Source organism: Oryza brachyantha, chromosome 4, assembly GCF_000231095.2.
Source record: "Oryza brachyantha chromosome 4, ObraRS2, whole genome shotgun sequence".
Taxonomy (NCBI): domain Eukaryota; kingdom Viridiplantae; phylum Streptophyta; class Magnoliopsida; order Poales; family Poaceae; genus Oryza; species Oryza brachyantha.
Window position 1 is genome coordinate 177,099 of NC_023166.2, and position 13,748 is coordinate 190,846.

Genomic DNA, 13,748 nt, shown 5'->3' on the forward strand with positions numbered 1-13,748 from the left:
CAACACGAAGCACGAACTCTAAGATACAATATGTGTATAACAGGCGGGGCATAGTAATATATTTTTTTTGTAGGTAGCTATTATATGAATTGGTTATTAGATTGACTATAGATGAATTAGAGCTAGTAGTTAGCTATACTATTGAACTTGCTCTTAGTTATCTAGTGCGGAAAACACAGTAGTATATTAGTACACGATTAATTAATTATTAATTGTATTATTTTTAAAACAACTTTTCTATAGAAGATTTTCGTAAAAAATACACCGTTTAGCGATTCGGGAAGAGTGCATGCGAAAAACGAGGGAGTTTGGATAATAACTTGCCGGGGTGCCGAACACGGCGTAGGTCTTGTTAACAAAATACTTTTGATTGCTTGACACAAGATCACACGTTTGTTATACTTTGTTTACAAATTTTTTAGAAATACTTTTATCTGAAATAAAACAAAAATGTCATGCTTATAAAATTAAGTCGTAGAGCTATCAAATACAAATAACATGAAAATCATTCGGATATGCATTACGCGGACATAATGTATGTAATAACCCACTTGATAGTGACGGTGGTTATGACAACTCACCACTACCACTCACTTGATAGGGTAGTATTGTATGTAAAGTTATAGCGCCACCCTTACTGCCATGAGAGAGCTTTGCCACTTGGTCAAGTAGTGACGGCAACAGCAAAGTGGCGGCAACGGAAAGGTACAAGAGAAAAAAAAACAAAATAAGAAAGAAAAAAATCGAGAAAAAAATGAGAGCCGGCACGAAATCAAATAATATAATATTATTCTGGCATTTTATTAAAGTTATACAAATTGAGTGGTAAAAAAACTCAAAAACCCAAATTAAGTAACTCGCGTGTGTGTTATGGCGTGAGTGTGATGTATGTTCATGTGCGTCCTGAGTCGTACACAAAAAGGCAATGTTGATTGCATAACCATCGTTTTTAGAAACAATTGAAAATAACACTTATTCTAGCGAAAATGCAGCAGAAAGGTAGGGTAGACTAGCTTCAGTGGGTACGGCTCCAGTCCACAGGCAAAGCTTCGATGGTAAACCAGCTCACTCCTGAGAGTCACCTCCATCGGATTCCACTTCTAACTCTGGAGGGGGAAATAGGGCAAAACTGAGTACAAACCATCGTACTCAACAAGTAGCACGGAAAAGAGAGTAGTAAATGATGCATAAGGATCATCAAGGGCAGGCTAAGGATAGTTGCAATAAAGCAGCATTTAAATAAACAACAGAGATTAAAATTGAATAAAGAAAATTAAATAACTTAAAGAATAAGCAAATAACAATTGTAAAATACCGCAACACTGTCCAACGTTACACCACGTTGCGACAGGCCCAACCACTACTCAACGTTACATCACGTTGCAGTAGTCCCAAGTGAAAGCCAGTTTACCTAGGTCATTAAAGGTTCAACTAATCATAGTGAAGCTGGCAGCTCGCCCTTAACCGTGGGCATGGCTATTCGAATAGATTATACTCTGATCAGAAGTGTACTACTGTACTCACAAGATATAGTCCCACTACACTTGAACGTGCGCCGACATGCCACCATGGCATACCGGAAAGGGAACTATGACAAGACCCGTCGCATAACCCTCCCTATTCAATCGCACCACACTTCAGGTTTCGCCCCCTCCTTTAAACTAAGTCGGGCAGCCCCCTCTTGTGTCTAAGTGAATCCGGAAGCAGCATAGGCCATCGTTACACCACGACTCCCATCCCTACTCCATCACGCTCACCCTTGCCTGGGTACGTCAAATAGTTCGCAATTACACTCCAAATCCCACCGTTACCCATTCTGGCTTGTGGTTAGCACGGAAATAACTTCCAGGGTTTCCTGCGAACCGGTCCTTAATTACCATGGGTGCGACTCTCAAAACCATGCACCCACAGCCCACCATTATCAATATTTTAGTTGCAATTAACCCGAACCAGGTGATGAATCATAAGTAACAGCTATTCAGAGCTAATCATGATTATTAAATGATCCCATGAGCTACTTAAACTAAGCACGGCTAAGCATTAACCTAGGCCTAACTCTAGTCAAGTTACCCCTGATCTAGCATGAATAAAGTTAGATAAATAATAGCATAATAATAAGGATTACCCGAAAATAAATACGGTAAATACTTTAATTAAAACAATGCATATTTGAATAAATAAAGCGGGGGATTTTGTAATAATAGGTTCAATATGATCAAATATGGGTGCTACTTGTCTTGTTCTGGTCCTTGAGGAACTTCGGCAACGATCTTGAAGTAAACCGGCTCTTCGGTGGGGTCCGAGTCTAAGCGACAAAGCACAAAAATAAATAAAACAGACACAAACTCTACTGAAACAGTAAAAGAAAGTATTTTTAATGGATTATTGACAATTTTATGAATTTAATGAGATTTGAATGGACCTAAACGGAGACTAGATGAATTAGTTATGAATTCTAGAAGTTTTCTGGGTTTTTAACTAAACAGAAAAGTCCTAAATCAATTATTGCGTAATTAATAGGGCTGCTAACGTCACGGAGGAGAGAGGAGGCGCTGAAGGGTGGGAGCCACCTGTCGGTGAGGGAGAGAGGGGAGGAGAGGCTGACACGCGGGCCCGAGGGGAGGAGGGGTCGGCCGGCTAGCGGCTGCCATGTGGGCCACGGGGCAAGGGGGAGAGGGTGAGGCCGACGGGTGGGGCCCGTCGGTCAGGGAGAGGGAGCAGGGGAGCGGGGAGGAGGACGCTCGATCGACGGCGGCGACCGGCGAGCGACGACAGCGGCGGCGCAACGACGCGGCGACGACCGGCGACCAACAATCGACGACGGTGCACGGCTGGCGGCGATGGCCACGGCGTACCGCGGCGGCGCGGCGAGCGACGACACGCGACGACGCGTGACGGCGAGAGGCAGCGACGGGTGCCGGCGACGACGGCACGGCGACCGCGTGGCGGTGGAGACGGCGCCCGACCGACGCGGAGGCGACGACCTACGGCGACGGGCGCGGGCTAGCGACGACACCAAAGGGGAAGGACGGGGAGGGAGAGGGGAATGGGGTTGCTCACCGGCGAAGGCGAAAGCGGCGGAGGGTCGGTGACGTCGAGGCGGCGGGGGTGACGTGGATGGACGGCGACGAGCGGCGTTCAACGGTGAGATCGGATGCGGCGGCGAAGGGGTCGGACTTGGCGGCGTAGGGGACGGAGGGGCGGCGAAGGGCGCTGAGGTGCCCATCGGCGACGATGAAGGCCGGTGGAGGGTTGGCGACATCGAGGCGGAGACGACGACGTGACTGGACGGCGATGGCGGGCGGCGGAGGGCGAGATGACGGGGCGCGGCGGCTAGGTGGCGGAGGAGAAAAAGATGAGTGGTGGCGCGAGGCGGCGGGGGTTTTATGGGGAAGGAGCGCCGGCTAGGGCGGAGGCGATGGTTAGAGGTCGTACCGGCCACGACGCGGAAAAGGCGGCGGCGGGCTCGGCCACGACGCGGCGGCACAGCGACTCGGGGTGGAGGCGGACTCTGGCGCGGCCGGCGCAGTGGGGTTGCGGTCGCTGACAGGCAGGCCTGGCCTGTCAGCGGCGCGAGAGAGGAAGGAGGTGGCGGCGGACTTCGCAGGCGGGCACGGTGCGCGGCAAATGGGCCGACGGCCCAAACGGAGAGAGGAGGGCGCACGTGTGGAGGGAAAGAGTGGCCGGCTCGGCTGGGCCGGCCGGGAGAGCGGAGGGATGGGCTGGCTCGGCTGGGCCGGCCCGTGAAGGAAGAGGGGAAAGAGAAAAAAGAGAGAGGGAAAAATTGGACTTCGGCCCAATTTGGGAAGGAAAGGAAAAAAGAAAGAAAAAGGAGGCAAAAAGGAAAGCCTCACTTTTGCCGAGTTTTAAATTAATTTGCTTGGCCAAATTTTATACTCTGTAATTTGAGTTTAAATCCTGTTAATCGATTTGGTACCTCGATTTAATTAAATTAATTTGTTTAGAGAGATTTTTCCTGGGTTAGTTAAGTCAATTATTATTTACGAATTTCTTTTACGAATTTAGGCTTGGGATAAAACTCCGGGTGTGACATTAAATAAATTTAAAAAAATGAATTGTATGTTAAGTTGGGTATAATAAATTGTGGTCAACATACAATTGAGTCTGCAAGCATATGTTGTATCGATAAGTTTATAATTGAGAATAGTAATTATCCACAACATCATAAATAAATTAAATAAGATGATGATCTTTAAGATAACGAAGAAGAAAGATAGAGGCGACATCATTTTCAACCGAGTTCTCTGATACCTACTTCATTTGATTTTTTTTATTCGATGCAAATATTCAACTTGAAACATTACACAGTAACTGCTACTAATAACCTTTTAATTTCCATTTTTTTTTACCTTTTCTCCTTATTTTCTCTTTTTTCCTTTTCTTTCTTTTCTTGTTTATTTTCCGTTTCTTTTTTCGCTCTCTTCTTTTCCTTGTCTTCTTCTCCCCCGTGCAAACTCTTCTGCCATCCCTTACAAGCCTTATATATCATACAATCCCGAGCCATGAATTTTATGTCATATTCAAGCGAGACATTTGCTTGGTTTCTTTTCTTAGAAAAGTAAAAACAAAACCCTAGTGCTATTGATAGGAGTGGGCTGAAAAAAGCCAAAAAATCGCAAAGAAAATCAAAGAAAAAGAGGGATAAAGTAGGCATCCAACACACGAGGTCCAAGTCGGCCTCAGGCCGTGTTCGGCCATCTGACTAGTTATAAGCCTTTCTCGTTTTCCGCACGCACGCTTCCCGAACTACTAAACGGTGTATTTTTTAAAAAATTTTCTATAGAAAAATTGTTTAAAACATCATATTAATCTATTTTATATTTTTAATAATTAATAATTAATTAATTATGTATTAATCTATTACTACGTTTTCTGTGGCAGGAGATAAGTTAACTTATACCCCTCTAACGGACGGGGCCTCAATCTTCACTCTCAGCTCGGCCTGCTAGCTGGTGAAGCCATCCATGAGGAGGCTTGGCAGGCCGGCTGGAAAAGAAGGCGGCCCAACCTATGGCCCATGCAAATTAAAGGGCATAGGCTAGGATCAAACCTGAAACCTTTGGTTCGGTATAACAACGCCTTATACATTGGACCACATAGTCTTCTAGTAGTATTAATGAGCGCAAGATTAAAGAAGTTATTTTGCGATTCCTTGATAAAAGCGTTTTGTATTTTATAATAGTAGTAATATATAGTTAAAATATCTTAAAATGTAAAAGGAAGGGGAGAACATAGTACCAACATGCCAAGTGAAAACGAATCATGCATCTCTAGCAAAATATATAATTAATACTAGTACATGTATAAGAAAGTATGGCGCACCCATTTGGCAAATGAAGATGGGAAATATAGTCAACTGTGCTAGTTAATTTAAATTTAGACAAAAATAGTGACCAGCGTTGCCACTTGCCAGTAATAATAATAAAGCACAACAATAATCTATCCATATTTAATAAATAATGTGACTTTTTAGCAAATGTATTTTATTCAATTTTGTTTTAAAATAAATGAAAATATAAGTTATAATTAAAATATATTTATTAAAAAAAATTAAACTATAAAAAATAAATAATAATTATATATTTTTGTTTAATAAGACGAATTATCCCAAAAAGCCACCAATGTGAAGTATTAATAATTGCATAGCTAAAATCAGCAGCCCATCTTGGGCATGTACGACATCAGCCCACTAAAAAGGCCTAAATTTGAAAGTTTAAAGAGGCTTAGCCTACCATCCGCTAGTGGGGTCGGTCTAATGCGCGCGCGGGCGCTCGCCCCCCGCGCGCGCGATCGGATTTGCATCGGTACAGTACGTACTCTCTCTCTTATATATAGATAGAGTTCGGCTACCGTGCTTTCAGCAGCACTTCAAACAAATGCTGTCATCAGTTTTAACCATTAGATCTGATTTAGATTAGCATTGATTGTACAGAGGCGGAGGGCTAACGGAGCACGTTAAAATTTATCTAGCGATTAAAACAGAAAAGAGCGATGCCCTCCTTCCTCCTGATCTCATCGTTCCCATCTCCTTCCAGCCTTCCTCCCGATCTGCTCACCCCCTTTCTCCTTCCTCCTCCTGCTCTCCTCGTTCGTGTGCCCTGCAGCCCCAGCGCTCCGTGCCACCACAGCCCCTCCTCCTCCTGCCTCTGCAGCCCTGCGCCCCGTGGCCTCAGCACCCACACCATCCTCCTCCGGTGCCCCACGCCAGTGCAGCCCCTCCTCCTCCTGCACCTGTAGCCCCGTGCCACTGCAGCCCTCCCAACCCCTCTCCTCCGGCCCCGTGCACTGTGTCACCACCCCTCTACTCTCGCTACATACGTGTCTTCCCCATGTGCCGATGACCGAGACCGATGAAGCTTTGGTAACCCCTCTTCTCTCTTTTATTCCTTTGCAAAAATCTGTTAGAGGTGGTTGTGCTGGTAGCATTCTGTACCGTAATATTTAATTGGTTATTATTGGATATAAATATAAAATTTCAAACTGCAGTATCTGATAGGAATCAAATAGTATATTATTGGATAGAAGTATATTTCTTAGTACCAATATCTAATTGTTGCTTGTGGCCATTTTATCTGTACTAGTTGAAAAGGAAAATTAGGTTTAAAGATTGAGAATTGTTGATTTACCACTTCATGTCAAAGCGAAAAGCATGGTATAAATAATTTAGGAAACGGGTTTGGATATGAAACCTATTTCATACTATTATTGATCAACATAGGAGTACTTCCAGTTATCATGGGATACATAGCTCTATTTTATTTCCATTTAGTCTTTAGTAAAATGTGAAGTATTCTATTTTATTTGGCAACTAATCTAACTGGAACATGTTGCTTGTTGATCTTGCTTGGTTAGCTTCTCGTTACCTCTCGAACTATTTAGCTATAATTTGAAATCTTAGTTGTGCGTCACCCTCAGTTTTTAATGTCATAATGCTACTGGTTCTGCTAAAATATCTGATGTGGACGTGCTTAAAATCACATTTACTTTCCTCAATTTGTAATTAGGCACATTCATGCAAATTAAAAGGTACTGGTCAGTTAATTACTCACAAGGTTGACCTCATTTTAACTTGCTTCCTCTTACTGATATGAATTTCGAGTTAAATTATTGTTAAGTCTGAAACTGTACATCATAATTATATTTTTTTTCGATAGTTTTTTCTATTATCACTCTCCTATATAGTGTGTCTAAATGTACATAGCTGAGTTAATAATTAACCTCAAAAAGGGACTGTTAGTATCACTTGGTTTGGTACAGCTTAGAGTTTACATTATTATTTTTCTTTTCGCATGCAGTTTTGTTTGATTTACTAGCGGTAAAATGGATGATTTTGCAATTGATGAAATAGACATTTTGGATGGAGATGAATCTGAAAATTTGTTGGTACATGAAGTATTCAATTTGCCGGTAGATGAAGCAGAGAAGTGTAATGGAAGTGAGACCTCAAATGATGTTGGTTTTGAGCCTCACGAAGGGATGGAGTTCTCTAGTAAAGAAGCTGCATATGACTTCTACAATGCGTATGGATCTGTGCTTGGGTTCAGTATTTGTGTGAATAGTGGTTACAAGAATGCACAAGGTACCATCACTTCAATGAGATTGGTTTGTAGTAAACAAGGGTTTAACAAGCAACACAAATGTCAATTGGAAGAGCCATTTGAGGTGGCTGAGAAACCAAACTCAGGAACACCTGAAAAGTCAGTACCAGAAAGAAGAACTGGTTGTAAGACTTCATTTCATGTTAGACTACATGAAGGTGGAATTTGGAAGGTAACAGGCTTCCACAAAGACCATAATCACGAGTTTGTTGGTAGTACTCCATCAAAAAAACGACATCTTCGTTCTCACAAGACAATTACAGCTGAGGAAAGGGCAGATATCAAGTTGTTAAGTGAGCAAAATGTAGGTGCTACTCAAATAAGAGAGTATCTTGCAGCAAAGGCCGGTGGTAAAGCAAACCTTCATTATGGTAAGAAAGATGTTAACAATCAGATTTGAAAGGAGAATAGAAGCTTAGTCGGGGTGGATGTCAATGCAATGGTAGATTACTTCATAGTAAGGCAACAAGGTGATCCTAAGTTTTTCTTTGCTATAGAACCCGATGAAGACAATTCTGCTAAAATTATTTTTTGGGTTGATGGACGATCAAGAAGGGCATATAAAGAGTTAGGGGATGTCATCACATTTGATACAACATATAATACCAACCAGTATAGCATGCTTATGGCACCTTTCCTTGGTGTCAGTCCTCATCGACACTCAATATTCTTTGGCTGTGCATTGATTAGAGATGAGCAGAAGACGACCTTCTTTTGGTTGTTCCAAACATGGTTGGATGCAATGGGTGGTAAAAAGCCAAAAACATTTTTTACCGATCAATGCCCATCAATGAAGGCAGTAGTTGAGAAGGTTTTTGGTTCTAACACTGTTCATAGGTGTTGTTTATGGCATATATTCAAAAATTTTAGAGACCACTTGGGGGTTCTTTATGGGGTAGTTTCTGGTTTCAAAGATGAATTGAGAGCTGTCATCAACTTCAGCTTGACAGTTGCAGACTTTGAGAAAAATTGGGAAGGCATGCTTGAGAAGTACAAGATGCGAGACAACCCTCACCTTACCCTCATGTATGACAAACGAGATACATGGGCCCCAGCCTACTTTCGTGGTTCTTTTTGTGCCGGCATGTCTACTACGCAAAGAAGCGAGAGCATGAATGCAGTCACAAAGATTTGGATGGGATCTAACATCACTTTACAATTTTGTCAAGAAGTTTGATAAAATGGTGGAAGGTACTTATGAGAGAGAAAGTGATGAGGATATTAGAACAATGAATGAGAAAGCACAATTGTGGTCTTGTGATCCAGTTGAGGAAGAAGCACGAAAGGTGTACACACGAAATGTTTTTTCACTTCTTAAAAAAAATTGAAGAAGGCATCTGGGTATCGTGTGCATGAGGTAGAGAAGGACATACTTTACAAGGTCCGTCCTGCAGTAAACCAAATCAAGTATGAATGGTATAATCCTATACGCGTTGTGGTCATAGACAAGAAAAATAGTACTACTGAATGTGAGTGCAAAGGTTTTGAATACCAAGGAATTTTGTGTCCACGTGCTCTTGAGGTGATGCGACACGTTGGATTGGAGCTGTTCCTTCCTCCTCATTACATTCTAAGGAGGTGGACTCGTGATGCTAATGCAAGCATAAAAGAGAGCAGTAAGTAACAAGACAGTGGAGGGTAAAGATTGTGAGCTGGATTCCATCATGCTTCATGCCTTAAACCAACTTATGCAGGAAGTTGCCAAAGAGGCTGTCAAGTCTTATCCTGCAATTGAGAAAGCTCGTACACGTCTGATTGAACTGAAAGATGAAGTAATTGAAATAAATCAAGCAATAAACCTCAAATCTATTTTGTTAGAGAAAGATGATAATGTAGTGAATACCATGAATGCTCCATGTGAAGCACGAAATGTCTGAAGTTTGGAGACCCGCAAATCTCACGGTGCAAGGGAAAGAGGAAACCCCAGAGGTTGAAGCCTCCATCTGAAGTTAAAAATGCAAAAAAGATGCGAACTTGTAGTTATTGTCACAAAAAAGAAGGTCACAATATGGCTACATGCCCAAAGGTATTTCTCAGATTGTAATTAAAAAATATACTTAATACGTGTGTTTATGACTTGATTTCTCACATTTATTGTTACATGTACATGTAGAAATTGAAGGATGGAAAAGCAAAAAAGGATCGGGCATATTGCTTTGAAGAGGATGATGATGTTGAGACTGACAGTGACACTGAAGATGATGAGTACTAGTGAGATCTTGGTACTTATTAGTTCATGTTTGTGTCTAAATATTTTTATCATTATCAGGATGTTAATCCTTATTTTTGCAACTTACTAAGTTTAATCCTTATTTTTGCAACTTACTAAGTCAATTCTTTATTCCATCAAACAGCAAATTAATATGTTTTCTAATCTTATTTTATTTTTTCCAGGGAGCTTATGGAGAAGATATGAGATGCATTTTGGTTATTACTTCATTTTGGCACAGCTACAGGGGCACATTTTCGTATACCTAATAAGGGTATATTTTTGTATAGCTATAGCCTATAGGATACATTTTGGTATATCAATACGGGGATATATTGTGCTGCAGTTAAATTTGCTATGTAGTTTTTCTACCAAAAATGTATAAATTTACAGTTAAATAGTTCACATTGTTATAGAGAGAACATGTTTCAAATAATGAGAACCATATTAGCAAGCAGCAGTGCTGCACCATCCGTTTTTACCAACAAAAAATCACTTCAGTACAATATATTAATATCATACAAAAAAAGAATATATTAATATCATAAAAAAAGAAAAAAAAAGAATGACATATGAGCCCATTAGTATACACAACCTATCCTCTCAAAGCAGCAAACTATTATCAGAAGCACAACAAAAAAAATAAAAATAAAAATAATTGATGGGTTGCGGTGGCGTGGGGCAATGGGCTGCATGCCGCGCGGACGAGGAGGGCAGTCTCCAGGACGGTTCCGTTAGATGCTCCGTTAGCCCTCTGTCTCCATCAGGATTAAGCGCTAATCTAAATCAGATCTAATGGTTGAAACTGATGGCAGCATTTATTTGAAGTGCTGCCAAAAGCTATATACACATAAAACTTTATACCTATAAACTATATACACGTAACTTTATACACATAAACCATGCAGATTATATATATATATACACACACATGTATTTATACATGTAAACTTTATACTCATAAACTTTAAACACATAAACTTTGTACATGCAAACTTTATATATATATACACACACACATGTATTTATACATGTAAACTTTATACCCATAAACTTTATACACATAAACTTTGTACATGCAAACTTTATGTATATATATATATATACATGTATTTATATATGTAAACTTTATACACATAAACTTTACGTATAAATTTTATGCATGCAAACTTTATATCCATAAAGTAAAAAAAAACCATAGGAAATGGGCCCAACCGTATATAAAATAAACGGACAATTTTCCACCGTGGGCCAAACCTGGGCCAGAAAACAGCGTTATGGGGGTGTTCGCGCGCGCTCGCGCCGCGAATTAGTCTTTTCGCCACTAGTGCTTCCTCGATTTTTCTTTTTTAATACTTACAAAAATACATCTTCCTTTCATATATTACTTGCTCTAGGACTGGAGTGACGTCGCAAACGTGAATTTTGCAAGCAGCTCCATGCAATCCTCTGTTAGGGCGGTAATTGCAGCCTGATTACCCACTTATCTATGGGTAAAAAAACATATTACAACCGGATATGTATTTTTATTTTATACTCATGGGTACGCTATTAATTTTAGTCTATAAATATTTTAAGTTAGTTAAGCCAAACTTTAGTTTATATCTTGCATCGTGATATGATCATTTTAAGTTAAAATCAATATTTATTTTTTTAAGATATGATAGTTGGTAGCTAATCCATAAGTAAATTATTTATTATATAAATTATTTTATTGTTTGTATCATGTATACACAGTGATGGGTAATAGGTAAACCTATGCATATGTGGCGCCCGCAGGTAATGTACATAGGCAAGTTTTTATACTTATCATAAATAATGTGTATACACGTGGGCTCAAAATAATGTTGCATGTATAGTTATAAGAATGCACTACCAATGTCCGTCATGCCCGATTGTGGTTCCTTATTGGCATGTCTACAAAATTCATGTCCCGTTAATTTTGCTCCCTTGCAGCTCTCCATAAGAGTGGCAAGAGGGTTGCATGTAAAATTCAAGTGACATTACTCTGGAGTGTGGTCGAGTGGCTAGTGTAAAAGCATCGTCTGCTAGGCGAGGCAATGGGATCTCCTGTAAAAATCATCACACCCCGTATATGAAGCAAAAATATATTATTGTAATTATTAAATAAGAAAACATCGTACTACCTCTGCCACAATGGAAATAAGGATTCTAGTTTCATAATCAAAAAACTAAGGTGCGGACAAAAGATTAACCTTCAGTTATTTTAGTGGTTACAATTCGAATTGATTAGATTCCCTTGCAAAATATTTAATTGATTGAAAAATTATGGCCCATCTTTTTTATTTTTCTTATAACCTAATATTTTAAGGAGTTGATTTTGAGGTTTTTTTACTGTACTTTATTTTCCAGCTTTAGCTTTTAGATCGCTATGAACACGTATATAATGATTTTATTAAATTAATTTTCATTATAAAAATACCGTTATCTTTTTCTTTTAAAACCCAAAAGATAACCCTTAATTAGAATCAGTTCTACAGAAATATCAGCGTAAAATTTGAATAATGCCAATGTGCATATTCCCTCTGTTCCTATCCAATTGCTTGAATTGACCTGTGCTATTACATCCACAAATTCTTTTTAAATGATAATATTATGATGGACATATTTTTCATACTTTGTAGTAATACACTTTGATAAGGTGACACCTATTTAAGTATTTTAAATTATTGAAAGAAGACAAATTGTCAAAGCCTAGTAATTATGAACAATGCTCGGTAACAAGTATAAATGAGGGGAGAGAGAGTATTTTAGAATGGATGGTATGACAGGCTTGACATTCGAGGTGTACTGCATATATGTGGTACCAAATTTTCCCTGACTTTTGTATGAATGTGAAGAAAAAATGATGAAAACTTGGCAAATTCAGTTGTGGTACGTAGGACCAGCTAACGTAGCCTAGGAATTAGGTATGCAATGCACCAAACATATCCTTGTCAACTTCTGTCAACTCAAACCGAAAAACCGTTGAACATTATGAAAACAAAAGGGTACTTACGTACTGCAATGTCGTTGATCATCCTCTCGCATTAATTAATTAATTTAATTAAAGGAGAAACATGAACATAATTCCAAACTCCAAAGGGCTTGCCTGTTTGACGGGCTGAACTATATATAAGCATGAACTAACCTTAAATTTAACAACTTTATTTTACAGTTTATTTAAAAGGTTTTATAAATGTCTTTGTCATTCATGCGGGGCGTTTAGACTGTAAACATAGAATGTAAAAAAAAAACTTCATTATCAATTTTCCTTTGCATCACTTAAAGGCATAGAAATTAAAAAGAATACCCTCCAAGACACATCATATTGGAAAACATATATTGGAGTTCTTTTACCATAGTTAAAAGTACCAAAAATACTATATTTTCTAAGATTAAAAAAATTGCTATATCTAGATAACCGATATTAGAGTTAATAATATTTTACATAAAAAATTAATTCGTCAAGTGTAACTGTAAAATTTGCATATTATATATCCTGGAATCAGAAAAATTGAGTCACTGTACGTATGACTTTAAAGTCACAAACATATATATCAACATTATTATTGGTCCGTATATATGTTGGTGACCGGGACTGATATGTTGGAAGCAGTAGCCCAAGGATCAAATGTGTGTTCTGTAATGGGTGATAATACATATGCAGGTATATCATCTATCCGTATTTAAATGGGAACTCTAGGAGCTTATGTTAATCAAGAAAAATCTGACACTTGGAAGGATTTAGATCCAAGTTTAATAGTAGATGGTCAACGTGTCATGTCATGCAAGCAAAGAATTGATCATGTAAAAAAAAACTGAAGGATAAATTAAGTCAATAGATGGTCCACGAAAAATTAATGCAGTACTAAGGAAGCGAGCAATTAATAAACACATTGGATTGTCCTCGCAAAAGA

The 13,748-nt window shown here is 39.4% G+C and overlaps 1 long non-coding RNA gene across 1 annotated transcript; it reads left to right on the top strand.

The window, feature by feature from the left end:
• The first annotated feature begins 8,661 nt into the window (after nt 1–8,661).
• LOC102715656 lies at nt 8,662–10,240 on the top strand. The gene is made up of 3 exons (XR_001550102.2): nt 8,662–9,645; nt 9,733–9,841; nt 10,014–10,240. It is a non-coding gene; the product is annotated as an uncharacterized LOC102715656 (long non-coding RNA).
• Nucleotides 10,241–13,748: the final 3,508 nt, after the last annotated feature.